The 12,588-nt window shown below is 39.9% G+C and overlaps 1 protein-coding gene and 2 long non-coding RNA genes across 4 annotated transcripts in view; 1 reads left to right on the top strand and 2 right to left on the bottom strand.

The window, feature by feature from the left end:
* NT5C3A (5'-nucleotidase, cytosolic IIIA) overlaps positions 1-12,588 on the top strand; it is a 34,041-nt gene that overhangs the window by 1,088 nt on the left and 20,365 nt on the right. The gene's annotated exons all lie outside the window — the stretch shown is intronic.
* Positions 2,876-5,147, bottom strand: LOC132779747 (uncharacterized). Its single transcript, XR_009631810.2, has 2 exons — positions 5,030-5,147; positions 2,876-2,976 (listed from the first exon to the last, which is right to left on the bottom strand). It is a non-coding gene; the product is annotated as an uncharacterized lncRNA (long non-coding RNA).
* Positions 6,201-9,453, bottom strand: LOC132779748 (uncharacterized). The gene is made up of 3 exons (XR_009631811.2): positions 9,208-9,453; positions 6,797-6,892; positions 6,201-6,288 (listed from the first exon to the last, which is right to left on the bottom strand). It is a non-coding gene; the product is annotated as an uncharacterized lncRNA (long non-coding RNA).

Raw genomic sequence — 12,588 nt, forward strand, 5'->3', positions numbered from 1 at the left:
GGAGGCAGCGCTGATGGAATCGTTCCAGGGTTGCATGTGACGTCTGTAGACAGTCCACGTCTCACAGGCATAGAGCAGGGTTGGGAGGACAATAGCTTTATAAACAAGCACCTTGGTATCCCTACGGATGTCCCGGTCCTCAAACACCCGTATAGACTACTGCAACGCTCTCTACGTGGGGTTGCCTTTGAAGACTGCCCGGAAGCTTCAAATGGTCCAGCGTTCGGCAGCAGGTTGCTAACAGGAGAGGCAACTCAGGGAGCATACTACTCCTCTGTTGCACCAGCTCCACTGGCTGCTAGTTTGCTACCGGGCACAATTCAAAGTGCTGGCTTTAGCCTATAAAGCCCTAAACAGTTCTGGCCCTACTTACCTCTCTGAACGCATCTCCTCCTATGAACCGACTAGGACACTAAGATCATCTGGGGAGGCCCTGCTCTCTGTCCCGCCTGCAGCACAGGCGCGCTTGGCGGGGAGTAGAAACAGGGCCTTCTCAGTGGTGGCCCCTTGGCTGTGGAACGCCCTGCCTGCAGATATCAGATCGGCCCCCTCACTGCTGGCGTTCCGGAGGAAAGTGAAGACCTGGCTGTTCGAACAAGCATTTGATTAAACAGTGTAATTGAACATAGGAATACGGAATAATGGATGATGAGACTGGATTCTGATTTTACTGTTGAGGCGCTAATTATTGTTATACTGATGTTTAATGATTTAATACAATTGTTTTTAATTGCCCTATACTTGTCTCATGATGTTTTGTATCGATGTTGTTCACCGCTTTGAGTTGCCTGAGGGCTGAGAAAAGCGGTATATAAATAAAGTAAATAAATGAATAAATAAATAAAATAAACCTAGCAGTTCTAAAACATACAAATGTGAGTAGATCAATAGATCCTGCTTCAGTGGGAAGGTAACAGTGCTCCATGCAGGCATGCTGGCCACATGACCTAGGAGGTGTGTACAGACAATGCCCGCTCTTCAGCTTAGAAATGGAGATGAGCACACACACACACACCCAAAGTCGAACACAACTAGTCTGAATGTCAAGGAAAATCTTCACCTTTACTTAATATCATGGCACAGTTGGTAACAGCTGGCCTTCCAACACTCCAGTGCAATTGCGTTCCATTTCTTAGTGTTTGTATCACATTTTTAGGTTAGCTTTAAGTCCGTCTTTAAATTTCTTTTTAAGAGATTGTTTTCTATTCTAGAGTTGAGAATAAAGTAAGTGCTCTGGTAGATGGTGATGGGACATTTCGACAACATGGCCAGTTCAGCAAAGTTGAGGGCGGAGAATCAGTGTTTTAGTGTTGGTGATCTATGCTTCTTCCAGAATGCTGACATTTGTCTGAGGCTAGTTAGAGGCCCAACTGCCACCCCTCTTCCACTTCATTCGCTGCCAGCTGCATCAACCAGAGGACCACCTATACCATAGTTGGCAGTACCTCTTCCTCCTTCTGCACTATGTGATTGACAAAGGAGCTTGGGTTGAACAAGAAGGGGGGACATTTCCTGTAGCAGGTTTTGGGAGCGGCAACTCAAGCATACAAGGGTTGCATGAAAAGTAATGCCTTCACCTTCAATATGCGGGGTACCCCAAGGTGCAATTCTCTCCCCTCTTCTTTTCAACATCTACGTTAGACCCCTTGCCAGTTTGGCTCAGAGATTCGGCCTGGACTGCTATCAATATGCGGACAACACCCAATTCCTGTTGCGCTTGGAGCCTGGAGTAACGTCAATACCTGACAATTTCACCTTATGCGTGGAGGCTTTGTCGAACTGTCTACGTGCTAGCAGACTGAAGGTGAATCCGGCGAAGACTGAGATCCTGTGGCATGGCCGCCCAATAGGTCTGACCCATCCGTTACCTACTTTTGATGGCGCTGCTCTATCTCCATCGCCTACTATTAAGAGCCTAGGTGTCATTTTGGATTCGCAGCTGACGATGGAGGCCCAGGTTGCTGCTGCCAGCAAACAGGCCTTTTTCCATCTACGACAAGCGAAGCAACTGGCACCTTACCTGTTGGATGAGGCTCTGGCAACAGTCATCCATGCCACGGTCACATCTAGGCTGGACTATTGTAACGCCTTCTATGTTGGCCTTCCTATTTCTACTACCCGAAAGCTCCGTATTGTCCAGAATGCTGCAGCCAGGTTACTCACAAAAACGCCCATGAAATGCCATATAACACCAGTGCTGCAGCATCTACATTGACTCCCAATTGAGTATCGTGGTTTGTATAAGATGCTGGTCCTGATCTTTAAAACTTTATATGGCCAGGGTCCATTGTATCTTAGAGACCGTCTCTCCTTCTACCATCATTGGAGGTCGCCACAACCATCCCAACGCGATTTGCTCTGTATACCGAGTCCTAGGGAAGTACACTTGGAAAGCACCAGACGCAGGGCCTTCTCTATTTCTGCCTCTGCCTTATGGAATTCCTTGCCTCCCTATTTGAGAGCCATGCGCGACTTAGGGCATTTTATCCTGGCACTTAAGACCTGGCTTTTTACTACAGCATTTGACCCATGTTAATTTTAATATTTGTATGTATGTGTTTTATCCTGTATAATTTCTGCAATGTAAATCGCCTGGAGCATCTCAGATGGAGGGCGATTAATAAGTAATTAAAGATGATGATGATGATGATGATCTTCATAACTCCTCAACAGATGGCCATACTGGTATGTGGCAGGTACTGGCTTGTTCAGTAGACTCTCCTTTACAGTTTCATTTTGGCAGGAAGCCTTAGCATTGAACAGTGTTGTTGTTAAAGTGCAAAGTATGGAACCCTGCGCAGTGGTCGGTCAATGTCACTTAAGCAACGTGCAGTCATTGAATTCTTGACAGCAGAAGGAGTCGCCCCAAAGGAGATTCATCAGAGAATGCAAGCTGTTTATGGTGATTGTGTTGATGTGAGTACTGTGCATCGTTGGGTGAGCAAGTTTAAAGATGTTGAGGTGGGAACATCTGACCTGCATGACAAACAAAGTGTTTGAAGTCCTATGACAGCAACCACCGCGTTTCACAAGCAAAAGGTTGACAGATTGATTCATGATGATCGTCGTATCACTCAGAAAGAAATTTCAAGCATAATTGGCATTTCACAAGAATTAGTGGATCACATTATTGCTTTGTTTGCCTATTGGAAGATCTGTACACAATGGGTACCCAGGATGCTGACGCCTGAAATGAAAGTGCACAGACTTGAAAATTCAGAGACTAGATCTCACCACCACACGACATCCTCCATACAGTCCAGATTTAGCACCATCTGACTTCCATCTGGTCCCGATAATGAAGGAAGATCTATAAAGTCCTACACGACTCGGGCCCAGTCTACTTAAAAGACTGCATCTCCCTCTATGAACCTGCACAAACCCTGACATCAACAGGAGAGACCCTTCTCTCAGTCCCACTACTGTCGCAAATACGATTGGTGGAAATGAGAGAGGGGGTCTTCTCAGTGGTTGCTCCACAGCTCTGAAACTCCCTTCTGAAAGTCATCAGAATGGCTCCCTCCATACTAACTTTCAGGTGTCAGATAAAATCTTTTCTCTGGAATCAGGTCTTTAATGAAGATTAATACAAGAGCAATAGGCACTATAGTAACATCTGGGGCTGAACCTTTTTGTGCAGTACCTTATGGGCAAGTGGCAATGGTAAGAATAATGACTTTGGTTTATATTTATTTAGTTTTTAACTATACCTGAAGTCCTGGTTGTATTTCAATCTGTAATGTGTTTTATTATGGTTTAATTGTCTTATTATGTTTTAATTGTTATTAATGAATACATCTATTTCCTTTTTGTCCTAATGTGCCTGTATGTTTTATACCTTATACATTATTGTTAGCTACTTTGAATACCCAGTGTGGGAGAAAAGTGGGATATAAATAAATAAATAAATAAATAAATGCTACAGTGAATACATCTGCCCTTGCACTTTGCTACTCTGCTGCTGAATACACATGCCCAGTGTGGAATATGTCTCACCATGTTTAAAACAGTGGATGTGGCTGTTTGGATGTGAGGGCGATCAGACTGTGACACCTGTCACCTCGTTGATCGCCAGGGTTGTATAGGATAAATTATACTGTTTAGCTGGTATTGCACCACATGATATCCATCAGAAAGTAGCAGCCAGTAATGAAAAGGACCAAGGCATTGACAACTTTGGTTTATATGTTATTGGTTTTATCTTGTATTGGCTTTTTTAACAGTGTGGACTTAGGACCCTCCCACACAGCCCTATATCCCAGAATATCAAGGCAGAAAATCCCACATTTTTCTGCTTTGAACTGAGATTAATAATAATAATAACAACAACAACAACAACTTTATTTATACCCTGCCACCATCTCCCCAAGGGGACTCGGGGTGGCTTACATGAGGCCAAGCCCAACAGTACAGCAATGCAAATAAAACAACAAACAACAACAATAAAATATAAAAATAAAATACAAGAAGCAATATAAATAAGCACCTCGAACAATGTGAAATCACTGTGTGTGTGTGTGTGTGTGTGTGTGTGTATGTATGCATGCCGTCCCTTGCCACACGTTGCTGTGGCCCAGTATATGTGTTTTGTGTTTATATGTGTGTGTATATTTGTGTGTGTATATATATATGTGGTTTTGCGCATGCATTGTAATGTAATTTTTATTTTTTGGCTTTTAAAGTCTTTTCCGCTGTGTTTTTCAGTGTTTTTATGAGTGATGGTCACTCGTTGGTCTGCTAGGTGCATTGTGTCCAAATTTGGTGTCAATCTGCCCAGTGGTTTTTGAGTTATGTTAATCCCACAAATGAACATTGTTTTTTATTTATATAGATTGTGTGTTTATTATGCATTGTTTTACGCACATTGTGCCATATGTAAGCCGCCTCGTGTCCCTTCAGGGAGATGGAGCCAGCGTACAAAAATAAAGTTATAACTATTATCTCTAGCCCATCCTCTGTCTGGATATCAGCCAGCATTACAATGTCTTAAATCAAGAAATAGGTTTCTAAGATCTATGGAGATACTCACAGGAACACCGCAGCAAACGAGAGTCCAAAAGTGGCAGATAAGAACCCAGAACCTCAATCAGTGGCTGATCATAGAATCATAGAGTTGGAAGAGACTTTGTGGACCATCCAGTCCAACCCCCTGCCAAGAAGCAGATGAGAAACTGATACCAGATGAGACACTCCCTCCTGGGCACACAGAAGACTAGGTGACTTGAAAGATGGTGATCAAATTGCGCTCTGGTACCACAAGATGTAGAGCTAATCTCAAGAAATGGGGCTACAAAGTGGAGTCCATGACATGCGAGTGTGGAGAAGAACAAACCACAGACCATTTGCTGCAATGCAGTCTGAGCCCTGCCACATGCACAATGGAGGACGTTCTTACAGCGACACCGGAGTCACTCGAAGTGGCCAGTTTCTGGTCAAAGGAAATGTAGTATAATGCCAAGTGCTTAACTTTGTTTGTGGGGATTTTTAAATACATTATAACTTTATTCTCAAATTCCATGAACTGATGGGGTGAAGGTAGAGTATTCAGTGTGTTTTCAAATTGCTACAGCTCTGTGCTGTGAAAGTGATCATTGCTCCCATTTTATTTTGAATAAAAAGTCATAGTAGCCACTAAGGTCACACTGGATCTCAGGACTCCAATTTGCCAATGTATACTGTAATTCTTCATATGTCTTACATACTCTGAAAGGTTTCTAAAAGTCTGTCCTCCTTGCCATTCTGATTATGACTATAGACGAGGTTTCAATGTTTAGAATTGTTTAAACGCGTAAGGATTGCAACCATATCTGGGAGTAAGCCTCACTAAACTTAGTAAAACATGTTTCCGAAAAGAAGTATGTAATTGCCAGGTATCTTGAACAATAATTTGCCTTAATTTTGAAATAAGGTTAATTGTAAAAAGAAGTGTGTTGCTGCTTACTGATATTAAAACATGTCTGCTAGTATCTACTTAAAGATAATTCAAATGAGTACTTGTCCATTTAGCAGCTATAGGTTTTACTGATAGGAAGCTATTAGACATTTTCCCTTTGCTTGAGAAATTATATAAACTGGAGTCTCTTTAGACTTCACAGTACCTTTGAAAAATGGTTTAATACAGGGATGGAGATCATATTCTTCTTCAGATATTGTTAGGCTGCAGTGAGTTCTACCCACCACAGCCAAAGGTGAGGAATGCTGGGAGTTGTAGTCCAACAACATCTGGAGGGCTATGCAGTTCCTACTCCTCCATTAGAGAATATGTTGACATTTGTAGTTAAATCACAACTGAAGGAAGAGGAAAAAGGCTTGTTTTCTGTGGCCCTGGAGAATAGGACTTATTTTTGAATACATTGGACTGCACTGTATGTTTCGATCCCAAACCTTATGTCATTAGAAACAATACTATTACAAACATCCATTTCAGGATATTTTCATGCTTTTTCTGTGATTGGGTTTTGTGTATATTACCTAATTTCCCATTAGAAATTTCCAGGGTGGTTCAAAAGTAGAAAAATGAATTGTAGCTTAAATATTGCTGGGCAGCTGAAGTTTATTTCTGATTATACATTTGTAGAATAGTTCCTATAGAAACAGTGATGTCACACTAGAACCCAAAGAATATGCTGACATAAGCACAGAACATTGCATGCAATTTGAAAAAGAACTTGGGCTTACGTTATTAGGATAAAAATTATACACCTCCATTAAATTTTACATTTCTTCTGGAATTAAGTAAGTAGTTGTAAAGCTGTTTTCTCAATTCAATGAAATAAGGAACAAGAGAGGACTTCACCTTGATGCTAACCACATAAGTTTTAGTGGGGCATTTCAGTCATTATTTTGACCATTGTTTTAAACATGATGACTCAATAATCTTCTGCTTCATGTTCTGAAACCAGAATGGAGCATTCAAGAATTTTTGTTTTCAATAGCAGATGAATATAACAAATACATAAAGAACAACTGCCTCAAAAGATGAACCCAGATTGCTCAAAGAGATGAGCAGGCTCAATTGAAGAGCTTGTGAATATTAGGTGAGCTGCTCCGCTATGTTGAGTCAAAAAGACTTCTGTAGTTTGTTGCCACTTGTTTGTCCAAAGTTGTTTCCCATAAAGTCAAGCTACAGCCCCAAGGGTGGCTTGATAGAGGTCTATAATGTTATGCACACAGTATGGAGGGAAAAACCCTTTTCCCTTATCTTATTAAAGTCAAGGGTTGTTCAATTAAACTTAATTGGATATTTCCTGATTATAGTAAGGTAAAGAGGAACATTTCCCTTTACACCATATATAATGTCATAGTTTATAGTTTAGCAGTGTGTTGTGTGAAATACTTCTCTTAACATGTCCTAAGTCATGTCTTGTGTACATTGCTACAAGATATAGCAACAGCTACTGACTTGTTTTAAAACATTGTTTTAAAAGGAGCAAGACAGATTCATGAAAGATAAGGCCATATGTGATGGTTGTATATCGCTTCCATGATCAGAGTTAGTATTCTGAATATCAGTTGTTGGAAACGGATAAAGAAGTGTTACTAGTATACTCGTTTCCCTCTTGTGAGCTTTCCAGCAGTATTTGGCTGACCATGGTGGAAACTGAATGCTCATTTAATAGAAGTTACATTTGGTAGAGGGAGCTGTTGTGTCTTCAGACTGTATCTTTCCGCTCTTCAGTTTGATATTCCCTTTATCATCATACAGGGTGAGGCAGCATAACTTCCTTTTTTCAAAACTTAATAAAACCCATTGTATGAATCAGAAAAAAAATATAATGTAGACGTCTACCTAAAGTTTTGTTTTACGTAGTTTTGAAGATCAAATTAGATAGGTGACATCCCCCATTCTCCATACACTGAGTAAACCGATTTCTGGCGTTTGTCATGATTCTTGCCAGCATAGCAGGCGTTATGTTGGCAATTTCTTCCTGGATGTTGGTCTTCAAATCTTGTAGGGTCCTTGGACGGTTCACATAAACATGGGGTTTCAAAAGACCCATAGAAAAAAATCACAAGGGGCCAAATCTGGAGAGCGGGCCGACCACTCCAAACCTGCTTGAAAAGTAGACCTCAACAGCAAAAGCACGCTCCTCACTGTTCCAATGCATGATGGCGACTGAACTGTGTCAGGACAAAACTTTATACTCCCGCCTCTCGAATGAGACCACTAGTGCACCGCTACATCTTCAACCGACTGAATGGTGCGCATTTTAAAAAAGGAAGTTATGCTGCCTCACCTGTAGAAAGAAAACATAGCCAAGGCTATTAAACTGAGTGAGATGGTCACTGAATTCATAATGTATCCAAGACCAGCAGAATTTTGGGTTGGCTGAGTACCAAATTTGCAAAAAGGAATTCTAATCCACATGAGGATAATCTGGATTACTAACACCATTTTTGTAATTATGTATTTCAAAGCCCTTATGCCTTCTAAAATGCTTTGCCAGCAACTATACAGAAATACCCTTGAAAAGCTGAGGGAAAGAAAAGAAAGGCAGCAAACATGTATATTAGGCCCACTTGTTATGCAAGCTTCTTAAGTACTGTTTGAATACAACAATTTCCCTTTGGAGAATCTAGCAGGGCACAGGGAAACGTTATGTGTATGCCTCCAGTGCAGTTCTATAATGAACTTAAGCCAGAAGTTCCACCACAGGGCGACGGGCACAATATGTTCTTCCATATAGATATGATCAGAGTTTGGAAAAATCATTTACAGCAACAATTAATTACTAATGGTTTAAAAATATCACTTTCCAAGCTATTATATAAGGGATTTTTTGATCACAGAAATCAAAAGTATGATACAGACTCAAATGCGACTCAATAAACTAATTTTCCATCAGTTGAGGTAGTTTGGTCTCCTTGGTCTGTGTAAGGCAGGAGAAAAAGAAACCACGTTTGTTTGTTTGCTTGTTTTTGTTATGCACAGATACACCAATCCTTCCCAATGTTTCCATGAGGATAGAATTCAAATACATGTCTATGTTAGTATGGAATAATCAATGTGAAAAGGGTTTTTATAACATCTTATAGACTAACTGAAGAGATGAACATGGTAGCATTAACGTTCATAGGCTAAGTCCAATTCCACAGATGCATATTTCTGTATACTTTCTTACTGTTTGGTAGAACTGTTGTTAGTGTTCTCAATTCCCCCCCCCCCCCCCCCCACTAAATCTTTCAATATTTACCGTTTTGACTCACCTTAATTTTCTTTTAAGCTTTATTCCATATCTCTTTTTTCGCCATTGTACAAAATTTGCATTTATTTCTTTTTTTCAGGATTTTACTTATCAGCATTCAATGAAGAATCAATTGGTCTGTTGTTCCTTCTTAATTGAATGTAATCTGACCGTATTTTACTAGTGTGTTTGATAGTTCAAATTCTGAAAACCCATCCTAGAAGTGTATCCCAGTTACTTCCTTGTAATGAGTGCAGAAGTGTAAACTTCAGAAGCCTAAAAATACTATTGCTGGGTGACTGAATACCCCTTTAGCCTGTCCTACTTTGTAAACTGATTCATCTTGAAGTCTTGCTAGTTTTCACAAATGTGCTGACTAATACTTGCCATTTGAGACACAAGCAAGAAAGGTCATTTTGTTGGATCAGTTGACCCTAGTATTGCAGAATATATTATGGATGTACTCTCATTTGCAAGCAGCACTTAAGCACTAGACTTCAAAATCTGGTGGGCTGCTTCTGATCTTAGAGTCTGGCCTCTATTCTTCAGCCCAAAGGGAAGGGGGAGAAATAAGAGAGCAAATTATACTTGATTTTTTTATTTGAACAGATACTCTACAACTCAGGTTGGATCTTTATGTATTATGCTTGATGAGATTACCTGGGACTTCCTGTTATAACATCCGAGGGCCCTCCTACTCTGCAATTAAAGACAAGTCATTTCTAGAACTCACATATTTGCCTTGAAATCTTAGGAAACTAGATTGTATAGACCTGGGAACCCTACTTATAACTGTTTTAGAAAATTGACAGATCTTTACTAAAAAGTTACGTTATTAAAGCCGAACCATAAACAGACATCCAGTGTGAACCAGGGCTAAAATCTGTTTTGCCCAGGCAGAGCCCCAATCTGAATACAAAGCCTTTATGGTCTTTCTGGTTGACAAGAACCATGTCCAGCTTAAATCTAAAAAAGACACTCTGCTATATAGAAGAATCCGTAACAGATAAATGCGGTGTCTCACGCATCAGGCGGGTGTGCACAAAGCCAAGGGGAAACAGGTAGCCTGTTACATGGCTCAGCACAGTAGTTCTAGTTTAAAGTATTTTAAGAAGGCAACTCTCCTGATGATGCTGGGTTGCAATTCGTTTAATTGCTTACCATTTGCTATATTGGTTCCTCAGATGGGAGTTGCAGTCGAGCAGCAATTAGCTCACTACATGTTTCCCATCGGTAGCCTGGGTAAAAGAGAATATAAGGAACAGTTGGAAAAAAAAGTACTAATAAAACTTCTTCTAGTGTTTACATGAAAACTGTCAAACAGTATTTTAATAACAAAGAAAGTACTATTGTTAGTGTTCCTGTGGAAAGATTAATAGTTCTCTACAATCTTATTTGTTTTTAATAAACAATGTGAAAGTGAGAATTTCTCCAGAGGTCAAGTTGATTTTGTTTATAACTGAAATTAGTTGTGTCTTTTAGCAAGCATTGCAAGTTAGTCAGGGTCAGTTTATGGAAGGTTTTGAAAAATCTAGACTTTATGTCCAGCACAAGGTTTCTGACACTTGCCTTTGCACTTTTCCCCTCGATTTTCTTCAGTAAGTGTTTCAAATCTTTGCTATTTTCAGCAAGTAATAAGGTGTCATTGGCATAACTTAATATATTGATATTCATTCCTTCAATGTTCGTGCCTTCTTCCTCTATATCCCAACCTGCTTGAGATATGCAGTCTTGCCTGACCAATCATTCCATTTCTGCATATTAGGTTCTGGCAGTAGCTATTTGTCCCAAATACAGTTCTTATGGTCTACAGACACAATCAAAGGCTCATAAAGCACATGGTAATTTTATTTTGGAATTCTTTGATGTGTGGTACTAACCATCATACATTTGCAATATGATCCCTAGTGCTGCTTCTTTTTCTAAACCCAACTTCAGCATCTGGCATTTTGTGCTCCATGTAGGATAAAAGTGTTTGTTTTAGACTTTTTAGTGTGACTTTATTTTCAGGGTAAGTTAATGCTATGATCCTGTGGTAACTGCCATACCTTGGAATCTTTGTGCCATATCTCCAATCTTTGTGCCATTCTTTCATTTCATATTTGTTGACAGACTTGTCATCACTGTAGCTTGCAACAGCTCTATTGTCATGCCAGCTCTTCTTGGTTATTTATTTCTCCCAAGTGTTCTGAGTGCAGCTTTTGCCTCCATTTCTAATTTGTTGTTGTTGAGGATATTCAATTCTTAATTCCAGTTTTGTTGCATTAATAATCATAATTCTTTATTTATAATCTGCTTTTCTCCCTTATGGGACCCAAAGCGGCTCACAATATAATACAATACAAATCAAAGCACATTTAACATAAAATACAAGACAAAAATCACACAAAGCATAATCATATCCAGAAATAAGACATAAAGAACTGCCACAGAGAGGTGAATTATTCTCAAGGATGAGTAGTTCTGGTACCAGCTAACACTCCCTAATTTCTCTCAGCCACTTGAAGTCTATGTTTGAAACAGAAAAGTAGACCATCAGGGTCAGAGGTGTGAAAGCATAATTGTGCTATTGACCTGCTTGTTAGAGTTATAGAGAACCAATGAAAATCTCTATTAACCAGCTTAGACCAATGGAATAATTGATCTTTGAACACTAGTGAGAATGAGTTTTTAATTTTCTGTTAAAGTGATAAAAGCCTTGCAACCCCGTTGCAGGTGCAACAAACTTTGCCCCTGTTGGAGCTCAGCCTGTGATTGTGTTTAAGGATCAGGGTGCTTTGGATGTGGCAAATGATGGCAATGAGAAGGAAATGGTGTTTCCAATGATATTGATGCAGAGAATGACCAGGAGATCCTTGTTTAAAGTGTATTTTCTCATGAGAATGTCCCTGAAGAGTGTGGAGATGTTGGTGTTCTCCCTGAATTACTACCAGAGAATTCCCATGATTTGGAACTTTAGAACAGCTTGGCACCTGTCCCAGCTGCAGAAATTAATGAGCAAATAGATAGACGGGATGTTACTAGTCAAAATATAAAAGCAGATCAGTGGCTCAGGCGTTCTGCCAGGCTCAGAAAAAAAGATAAGGGTTTAAGGCTAAAATGAAACCAATTTCTGACCACTTGGGATATAGCTTAACAAGGAGATAAAAGTCCCAAGTACAGGATATTTAGTCAGATGAAGCATCATTTGGAATCAAGTCAAGATTTCGTCCCTGTTCCTTGGAAGCCTTGCTTTGGAAAGATTCATGTTTAAGTGCCTTTGATTCATGGTTTTAATTCATTGTTTTTATGATTATGTGTGCAAGTGCTTTGGATTCATGTTTCCAGTGTTTTTGGATTTTACTATAGAAGTTTCTGCCTTTGTTTTTCATGAATTTTGATGGACTAATTCCTTGGACTATTT

Source organism: Anolis sagrei, chromosome 6 (genome assembly GCF_037176765.1).
Source record: "Anolis sagrei isolate rAnoSag1 chromosome 6, rAnoSag1.mat, whole genome shotgun sequence".
Taxonomy (NCBI): domain Eukaryota; kingdom Metazoa; phylum Chordata; class Lepidosauria; order Squamata; family Dactyloidae; genus Anolis; species Anolis sagrei.